At 51.8% G+C, this 8,282-nt stretch overlaps 1 long non-coding RNA gene across 1 annotated transcript in view; it reads left to right on the forward strand.

Moving 5' to 3' along the window:
* LOC105307951 overlaps nucleotides 1–5,970 on the forward strand; it is a 13,923-nt gene extending 7,953 nt beyond the window's left edge. Inside the window, exons 2-3 of the long non-coding RNA XR_897266.2 lie at nucleotides 5,224–5,342; nucleotides 5,910–5,970. This is a non-coding gene — a long non-coding RNA (uncharacterized LOC105307951). The remainder of the gene's footprint in view (nucleotides 1–5,223; nucleotides 5,343–5,909) is intronic.
* Nucleotides 5,971–8,282: the final 2,312 nt, after the last annotated feature.

The raw sequence follows: 8,282 nt of genomic DNA on the forward strand, positions 1-8,282 counted from the left end.
AGTTTTCAGAAATTACCATTCAGCGATGAATAACTTGTCAAACTTTTCCTGCCCCTCAGCACTTGAAGATCACAAGATTTTTCTATTGGTGAGCCACCCTCCCTGTCTTGCTTTGCTCTCATGTCCTCTCCCCTCAGGTCCAAACAGAAGTCCTCTGTCCCCGCTCACAGCCCTGTCCTCCCCAGGAGACCCCTGGCAGTCTCTGTCTCCCACCCTCCTGTCCACCCCCAGGGAATCATCCTCTCACCAGCCAGCAGGTGCCTCTGCCAGGAGACGCGCCCTTTGAGAGCAGGTTTTAAGGGGCTCCATGCGTGTGCTGTCTGCTTCCTCTGTGAGAGAAGCTTGGGCTTCAGAGACACACAGGCACAGCTGTCCCAATGTTGGGCACAGGCTGTCCTTCTTCCCGGTACGCTGAGCCTCTGCCCGGGGCAGGAGCACTTCTTCAGTCATGTGGGCTGGGGGCGAGGTCTCTGCCCAGGACCCTCCCTCTCCTCCTTCCCGTTTATGTTCTGTCTACATTTCTGTCATGTGGACAGAACGAGGCTTCTGCCTTCTGCCGAGGCCTCTGCCTTCTTTAGCTGTGACTCCTCACCCTATACACACACTCTCGCTCACACTCACATACACGGACGTTCACATACACGTGCACACGCCCTGTTTGGACCAGCACAAGCCTATGACGTCAGGATCGGGGCATTTCCCGCAGCTGCCTGTTGGATGCACAGTCGCCTCCTCCTTATGCCTTTCTCATCCGCTTCTGGCATTTTCCTTCAGACCAGGAGCCCTGGGAAATACATCAGGAATGTTCCCACGGGCTGTCACTCCCTCCCGCTGTGCATTGATCACCTGTTGAACTTTGTAAAGATTGTGATGCTCAGGTGAGACCTGTAACCCATGCTGGAGATACTTGCAGCTGCAGTGTTCACCCCAAGATAACTCGCAGATTACAGTCCCAGCCTTACCCCCAAAGTTTGTCACGAAATATCTAGCTTTTATTATTAGTTTTGTATCGCTCTAGTATATCGATATTCTTTGGAAACAAATGACATAATTCTGTTTATAGCATTTTGTGTTTAGTAGTGGTGTTTCCATTTACGAAGTAAAGTAATTCTCGATCGCTGACAATGTCAACTCCTAGAAAACATAGCCTTCCTGCGCGTGATGTTAACATCGTTCTCGAATACTTGTTAGTCGAAGATTCATTTGATGAATCCGAGTTATTGAAAACGAATCATATTTGCTTCAGCCTCAAAGAGTGTGTTTACGTAAAATTAAATCAACGCTGGCAGTGAGCTGCACTTTTTTTTCTAAACGGGAAATGGGTGAAAATGCTGCTTCAACAGCTGCCCAGCTGATGTGGATGCCCAGCCTGGCTGAGACCGTGTGAAGTGGGGTCGGGACAGCCCCCTGCCACCTGTGCACGGGGAGGGTCTGCAGATCCTGTTCAAATACAGACTCTGACACCGCAGGTGTGAGGTGGACTTTAGCCTACATCCAAAAAGCTCTCAGGGGAGGCTGATCACACTGGCCTGTGGAGCACACTTTCAGCAGCAAGGCTGATGTGGACTCCTGTCCTCTAAGAGGATGACCCATCTACCCATTCGGCGCTGGCCTCTGCTCTGTCCTGTTCCTGGATCTGTCTGCACCACACAGAGAGTCCCAGAGGTCCCCAAACCCAGGGAATTATTTCCGTTTGTAGTACAGAAACCCACTGGGGACCTGGGTCTCCCCGTGTTCCCAAATGATCTGGGAACGTCAAATGTCTTCCCAGCTAGAAGGTCACAGAGATGACTCTGGTGGTGAGAAAGAAGCAAACTGGGTGGTGACTGGTGAGGGGACCCACCTACTATCTCTAGTGTCACCAGCCTGGCCTCTGCTTCCAGGGGCAGAGACCCAGAACCAGGTGTCTCAGAAGGAGCTGTAGTTCGCGGGTGTGAAGGGGAGGTGACCTGTGTGTTCTGGGGAGAGAGGGCGGTGGTGGGAAGTCGGGTGGCTGTAGGCCCCCTAATCCTCGGGGGTCTGTTTCAGGGAGACCCTCCCTTTCTGTGTCTGTTGGCTGAGCTTGTCCATGAGCTCCCTGATTGTTGGGGCAGCCTCTGTCGTGTGCCTGGGGGACTTTTTGTGGTCATGTTGCCTTCCCTATGGGTGGTGCCAGGCAGGAAGTGGGGAGGTGCACAGGGACCCCTGAAAGAGCTCCTAGGCCCCTAGAAGGAGCAGGGGGAGAGAGCAGGCACATGGGAGAGGCTCAGAAGTGTCTGTGGGATGGAAATCAGGCACCTTCTCCACCTCCTTTGCCAAAGCCAGGTTCCCATGTTAATTTTCCGAGTGTTGTCTGTGTGTCTCAATTTCGCCCCCTGGATGGCAGGAGGAGACATGCGGCCAATGTCAGGAGCTGCTCCAGGGATGCTGACCAGGGTCAGGAGGGTGCCTGCTGACCCTGAGCCCTGCCAGAGGTGAGCTCTGACTTCGATGCTAAAGGGCTGGTCAGCCTGGGTCCGGGTCACTGTGAATCCCAGACCGCCTGACGTCATCCCAGTGTAGGGTTAGCCCAGAAAGAGGATGGGCATTATCCAGAGGGTTATGGGTTCAATATCAGAAAAATGGTTCCCCGAAGGGGATGTGCTGTTTCAGGAGGAGTTCTCTGTCTCTGAGGTTTCAAAGGAAGTGTCCCCTTAGGGGTCTCTTGAGGTTTTAGTAGAAGATGCCTGGTCCCCACAATGCCCTGTGTTTCCCTGAACACTGTTCTGGGGTGTTACATCAAAGTCATCTGTGTCCCTGTCTTTTACCTGCTCTAGGCCTTCCAACAGAGCCCTGGAGCTGGTGCAGCTCCATGTGGAGACTCAGCCAAGACACCCTGGGGTGAGGGGAGGGCCCATCAGTGCCTGAGGTACCATCAGTGCCTCTGAGATGGAAGCAAATGCAGCTCGTGGTTTGTCCTGCCCCATCCTGCACAGGAAGTTTCCTTGGTCCCTGGACACCAGGGGCTGCTGAGATGTCTTCAGGGACCACAGGCAGGTGTCTCCATGGACCAGGGACCCTGACATCATTGAGGTCAAGGTGGCTTTCCCCCTCCCCTGTGGTAGCTCAGCTTGGAGGAGGATCCAGAGTTTCCCAGGTCAGGTCTCTTGGAGAAGAGGAAGGGCCCGCTGGGGAGACAAAATCTCCCTCCCAAGGTCAGATGGGAGGGCTGTGGTTTTCTGGGAATGAAGAGGGGTCCTTCCCTCACTGTTAGGGGGTCCCTGTCCTCCCTCCTGACAGTGAAATGGGTATAGTTCCATCCCTGGGACAGCCGCAGGCACGAACTGACCTCCAGCTGTGCTGACACTTGTGCCCCTGTGTCTATAAGGAAAATGGTCTGACCTGCAGGTGTCAGTGTGGTTGTTGTGTCCAGAATAACCAGACCCAACTTGAGTGCTCTTAACCAGGAGACAGTTTATTAGCCGGCGGCTGTCCTTGCAAAGGAGCAGCCTCGAAATGCCAAGATACAAGGTTTTTAAGCCCCAAATCCCATTCCTCATTCTGTCTTAAACACAAAGGTCCATCTTTCTCCTATTCACTACCTGTCGACCCACTGGTCAGGTGTGCAAGCGGGAAGTACAGAAGCAGAAAGCTTGTGTTAGAATGTTATGTTCCTATGGGTGATTGCCTATGTTCCCATGGACAATAGCCAGTGTTCCCATGGGCGATGGCCAAACAGTAATTTTCAGCTTATATACAATTGATTATTTTTCATGCCACGCAAGCAAGCAGGGTTACACAGGCTAAAATTGGCAGTTAGCGTATGAGCTCATTGTTACAAGTTTCATGATTAACAGAATGTGGTTAGGGGGTTCCAGAAACTAGGCCTAAGTTATGGACTTCCTTTGTCCAGTTTCAGGTTTTAATTATTCTTTAACCCTTTCACATTTCAGCAGGCCATTACATGGTGACAGTCCTCCATTGTGTGGTTCCCTTCATCCATTTAACACGTGTTTATCAAGCATCTGTTGGGAGTGAAGACAGGCAGACCTGATATCCAGCCTGACTGTCTCATCCTCCCAGACATCGTCACTGGAGGGAGCTTCTGTTCAGAGTCTTACTCTGGGCACAGAGAAGGACCTCCCCTAACTCCTCAGGGGTTAATCCCGGATGCTGACTCCGTCTCTGCTTCTTGGTCGCATGCGGGCTCCTTGTCAACCTCCGACTCCCTCCTTGCCCTGCCCCAGGCCTCAGCAAGGAATCCCCTCCCCAGGGTCCCGGCACTTGGGTGTACAGCGACCAAACCCTGGGCCTCATGTACCCGTCCCTGCGTCCCAGGTGCAGCCCCTGACGAGGCTACAGTTCTCCTTGTTCCCTCCAGGGGGCGCAGAGAGACACAGACAAGACTGGAAATAAACGCATGAACCTGGCTTTCGTTAAGGTGCTGGAAACGCTGCCTGATTTTTACGCCACAGAGAAAACGGCCGGGTAATAACTCAGGGGATCGGGGCCGCCTTGTGGGAAAGGGCCTCCCAGTTTTGGTGATGGACGCCTGTGGAGACTGGCTGTCCCGTCCAGGGGCACTTTGGCGGGTGATCGTGGTGGTCAGGCGCGCCCCGGAGCCGCCCTGACCGCTGAGAGCGGGATCGGAGCTTCCTGATGTTTTGGGACACTGAGGGAAGGTTGGGATTGAGTCACCAAGAGTGTGCTGGACTCTTAGGCAAAGGGGCCCTGCCTTCCAATCGGCGCCGAGGAGCCAAGGACATCAGGTCGCAGGGACAGCCCTGGGGGACTCCATCTGTTTTGAGGACAAGGTGACCTGGAGCCCCAGTTAGTCCTGCTGCTGGTGGGAGGCGGTGGTATCTACGGGAGAGCCTGGGAGCTGCCTCTAGTTATACATTTGAGGTGTAAGGGGGAAAAGGGTGATAATTCCTACCAAGTCACAGAACTGGAGATGGCCGTTGACAGAAGGGCGCTCTTGTATCACTGTAAAATGAAAACGACGCCCTGGAATGTCTTTTAAGGAAAACCACCATTGAAAATGTATCAGTAACCGTGATGCGTGTTTTATTTTTCTGGGTCATCGTTCATGTCACCTTTTGCATTTTAGCTCTTAGGAAATGGTGAAGGCTGAACCCATCCATGTTTCAGCTCAGGAAGGTCGACTTCATCTTGACTTGCCTATGATTTTAAGCTTTCGTAAGTTCATATGGATCATCTTCTGTGAACACTAATGTCGTTTCTCTGTCCATTTCTAATTGTCAGTCCTATACACCCAGAGTCGCACATGTCCGCAGAGTTAGAAAGCATCTGACTACCAAAAAAAAAGTGTCTCAATGCTGCTGGATAAGGATGAGGGCACTCGAGGGGGAGGAGTGTTCAAGGTGGGTGAGGGCAACTGTTTTTGAGAACTTTTTCTTCAAAATTACATGCAGAAGGCTGTCTGTGGCTGTCACAATGTTGGGGTTGATGAAGGACAGAAGTAGAGGCCAGTCATTTAAGTATCACACTCAAGAGTTGACAGCACCTTCTGCTCAGAGTCTAGAGGTGGAGGGAGGAAGGTGAGGACCCTACCAAGACCCCTCATTCCCCCTAAAGAGGGTGCAGCAAAGTCACCTGTGGTTCAGAGAGGGGCCAAGTCTTGGGTGGGGTCAGGGTGCTGTCAGCCTACAGGTGCTGGGACTGAGATCGTGACCCTGTCCAGAAACTGATTAAGTCTATTTTTTGAGGGGTAAATTCATAGTTAAGGAATGATCACACGGTTTATGATCCTGAAAATATAAACTCGTATGATAGAATTTTTTTAATAAGCTGATTCTTTCAAATGATAGTAAAGACTTTGCATTCACAACTAAGATGCCTCTTCACATGGTAAAAACATTGGAGTAGATGGCCTAATGACATGCCATGTAAATTTACTATCTTGTATTTTCTCTCCCCGGTGTCTACAGAATTTCCCTCATCCGACTGTGAAGTACAGCTCATTGGTGTCATCCTGATTTGTGGCTACACAAATTTGTGGCTCCCCGGTGTCTACAGAATTTCCCTCATCCGACTGTGAAGTACAGCTCATTGGTGTCATCCTGATTTGTGGCAGCCATCTGTTAATCACCTCTAAATATGCCTTCAACTGATCAATCAACTTTTAATTGATTAAAAAGTATTTTTCTTATATATTAAAAATGTCTGTTTTTTTTTTTCTTATTCACACCGAGAGGTATAGGGTTCCATGTGGTTGGTTGATGTACAGATTAGTGCGCATCAGGGGTTTGCCAGCCGGGTGATTGTACCACCTGCTCTCCCCTTTCCCCAGGACGTACAGCAATGTCAGGGAAAATGTTTTTTACACGAGGCATGGTGAGTGCCACTGGGATCTAGTGGGTAGAGAGGCCCTTGGATGGAGCTAATCATCCTAGAGGACACAAGGCAGGTCCCCCAACAAGAACTTCCAGCCCCAAATGTCAATGCTGAGGAGACTGAGAGCCCTGCTCTGTGCCCTTCCCCCAGCGTTCCCAGGAGGCGTCCCCCTCACCCTGCAGTTTCTCATCTCTCCCGACCGTGCCCCCACCTCCAATCTCCCCTCCTCCTGCATCTTCAGTTCCAGTCCTCCTGAACCTGTAGATGTCCTTTGTCCAAGGTCAGCCCTAATGGCTCAGGTCTCCTGCACCTTGTATTTCTCTTCTAGCAGAAACGACCCACTAGGGGGCACTCGTGCTCCTTCCTGATCTTCCGTGGACCTTTTCCATCATCTGAGACAAATAAATGCAAAAGTTTTTACTGAGGCAACCCCCAGCCCTCAATTACTCTTTAGATTTGCTTAGGGAGCAAAGCTCCTGGCACAGATATTGGGGTCCCCAGGGCAGAACCTCACATTGGAGCATGTGACAGCATGGACTGGTGACCTAAGACCAACCCCAGGGCCCAAGTCATTAGAGAGGGAACTGGCTCCAGGGACATTGGACAGCGCGGGTTGGACACTCAGCGCCCAGATGCCCCTACCATTTGTGTGTGAGCACTGGGGTAAATGACAGTGAGTCTGTGGCCCTTAAGGGTTGAGTCACTCCGCATACATGTCCCTGTCATCCCCATGGCAGGATCAGACATTCGCACCCTTTGTTTGAGACCTTGCAGTTCCTCCCGCTAGAGAGGAGCATGTCCACCCCACCCCCATTAGTCTCCGGCTTAGCTGTATGCTCACTCAGGCTGCTGCTGCAGGAGGCGAGCTCTGGGTCACTTGTGGGCCTTGCAATAGGAAGCTCACACATTTTCCTTGTTTTCTGCCCATCTGCCACAAGCAGAGTGTCTCCTGGTGGCCCCTTTATCTCTGGTGCACTCAGGGAACCTTCTGTGTGTCAGGTCTTTGGTCTGAGGTTGAAACCCGGAGCCTGGTTCTCCTGTCCACGGGAGCTGCCCTCCCTGAGGTCCAGGTCTCTTCAGGACACTCTGACCCCAAGCAGGGCTTCCACGCACCAGCCCCGACTGTGGCTCTGCCCCTGCCCTTGAGCTGTCCCCATGGGTGAGGCCAAGTGAGAGCTCTTGTAGGAGGTTGAGGCCCAGAGGGTTGGAGTCCAGGTGGCCAACACAGACAGCCTTGCCTCGCTCCTGATGAAACGATGCTTCTAGGGATCCTCCAGTGAGTGTGGTGTCTGCCGCAGGTCTGTAGGTACCTTCATCAGACTAAGGAGCCCCCCTCTTCTCGATGTTCGCCATCCGTGTCTGCATTGTCCAAATCCGAGTGGATGTGGAATTTCTCCAAAGGCCATTTGCTCTTCTCGTCACCACACAGTATTTTCTCGTTAATCTGTTGATGTATCAAAGGCAGTGGTTGATTTCTGAGTCTTAAACCCAATTTGCATTCCCGGGGCCCAAACTCAACTTGATAATTCCTGACTGATCTCGGTACAGTTTCGTTTAGGGATTTTCATCTCTGTTCGTGAGAAGGGCCTGCACTCTTACCTCCTCATTCTTTCCTAGTCTGGTTTTGACAGGAAAGTTATACGGCCCAATCAAATGAGTGAATGAGTAATCTTTATTTTTCCTTTCCTCTGGGGGAGTTGTGTGAGGTTGGAGCGGAGATGCCCTTTGATTTCTTTGTGGGTATCGCTGTTCTGTGTAACCTGAGAAATCCTACAGACCTTTTCTCATCAAGTAACATGAATGTTGCAATAAACTTCTGTGTGTGCCCGCCCATGAAACCACCACCCAGATCGAGGTAGAGAACTTTGCCTGAACCAGGAAACGCTGTCCTGCCCCTCCCAGCGGATCTGACCCCAGTGCCACCTCCATTCTGACCTCGAGCACCGGGGGTTAGTTCAGCCTTCTGC

Source organism: Pteropus vampyrus, unplaced genomic scaffold (genome assembly GCF_000151845.1).
Source record: "Pteropus vampyrus isolate Shadow unplaced genomic scaffold, Pvam_2.0 Scaffold534, whole genome shotgun sequence".
Classification (NCBI taxonomy): Eukaryota; Metazoa; Chordata; class Mammalia; order Chiroptera; family Pteropodidae; genus Pteropus; species Pteropus vampyrus.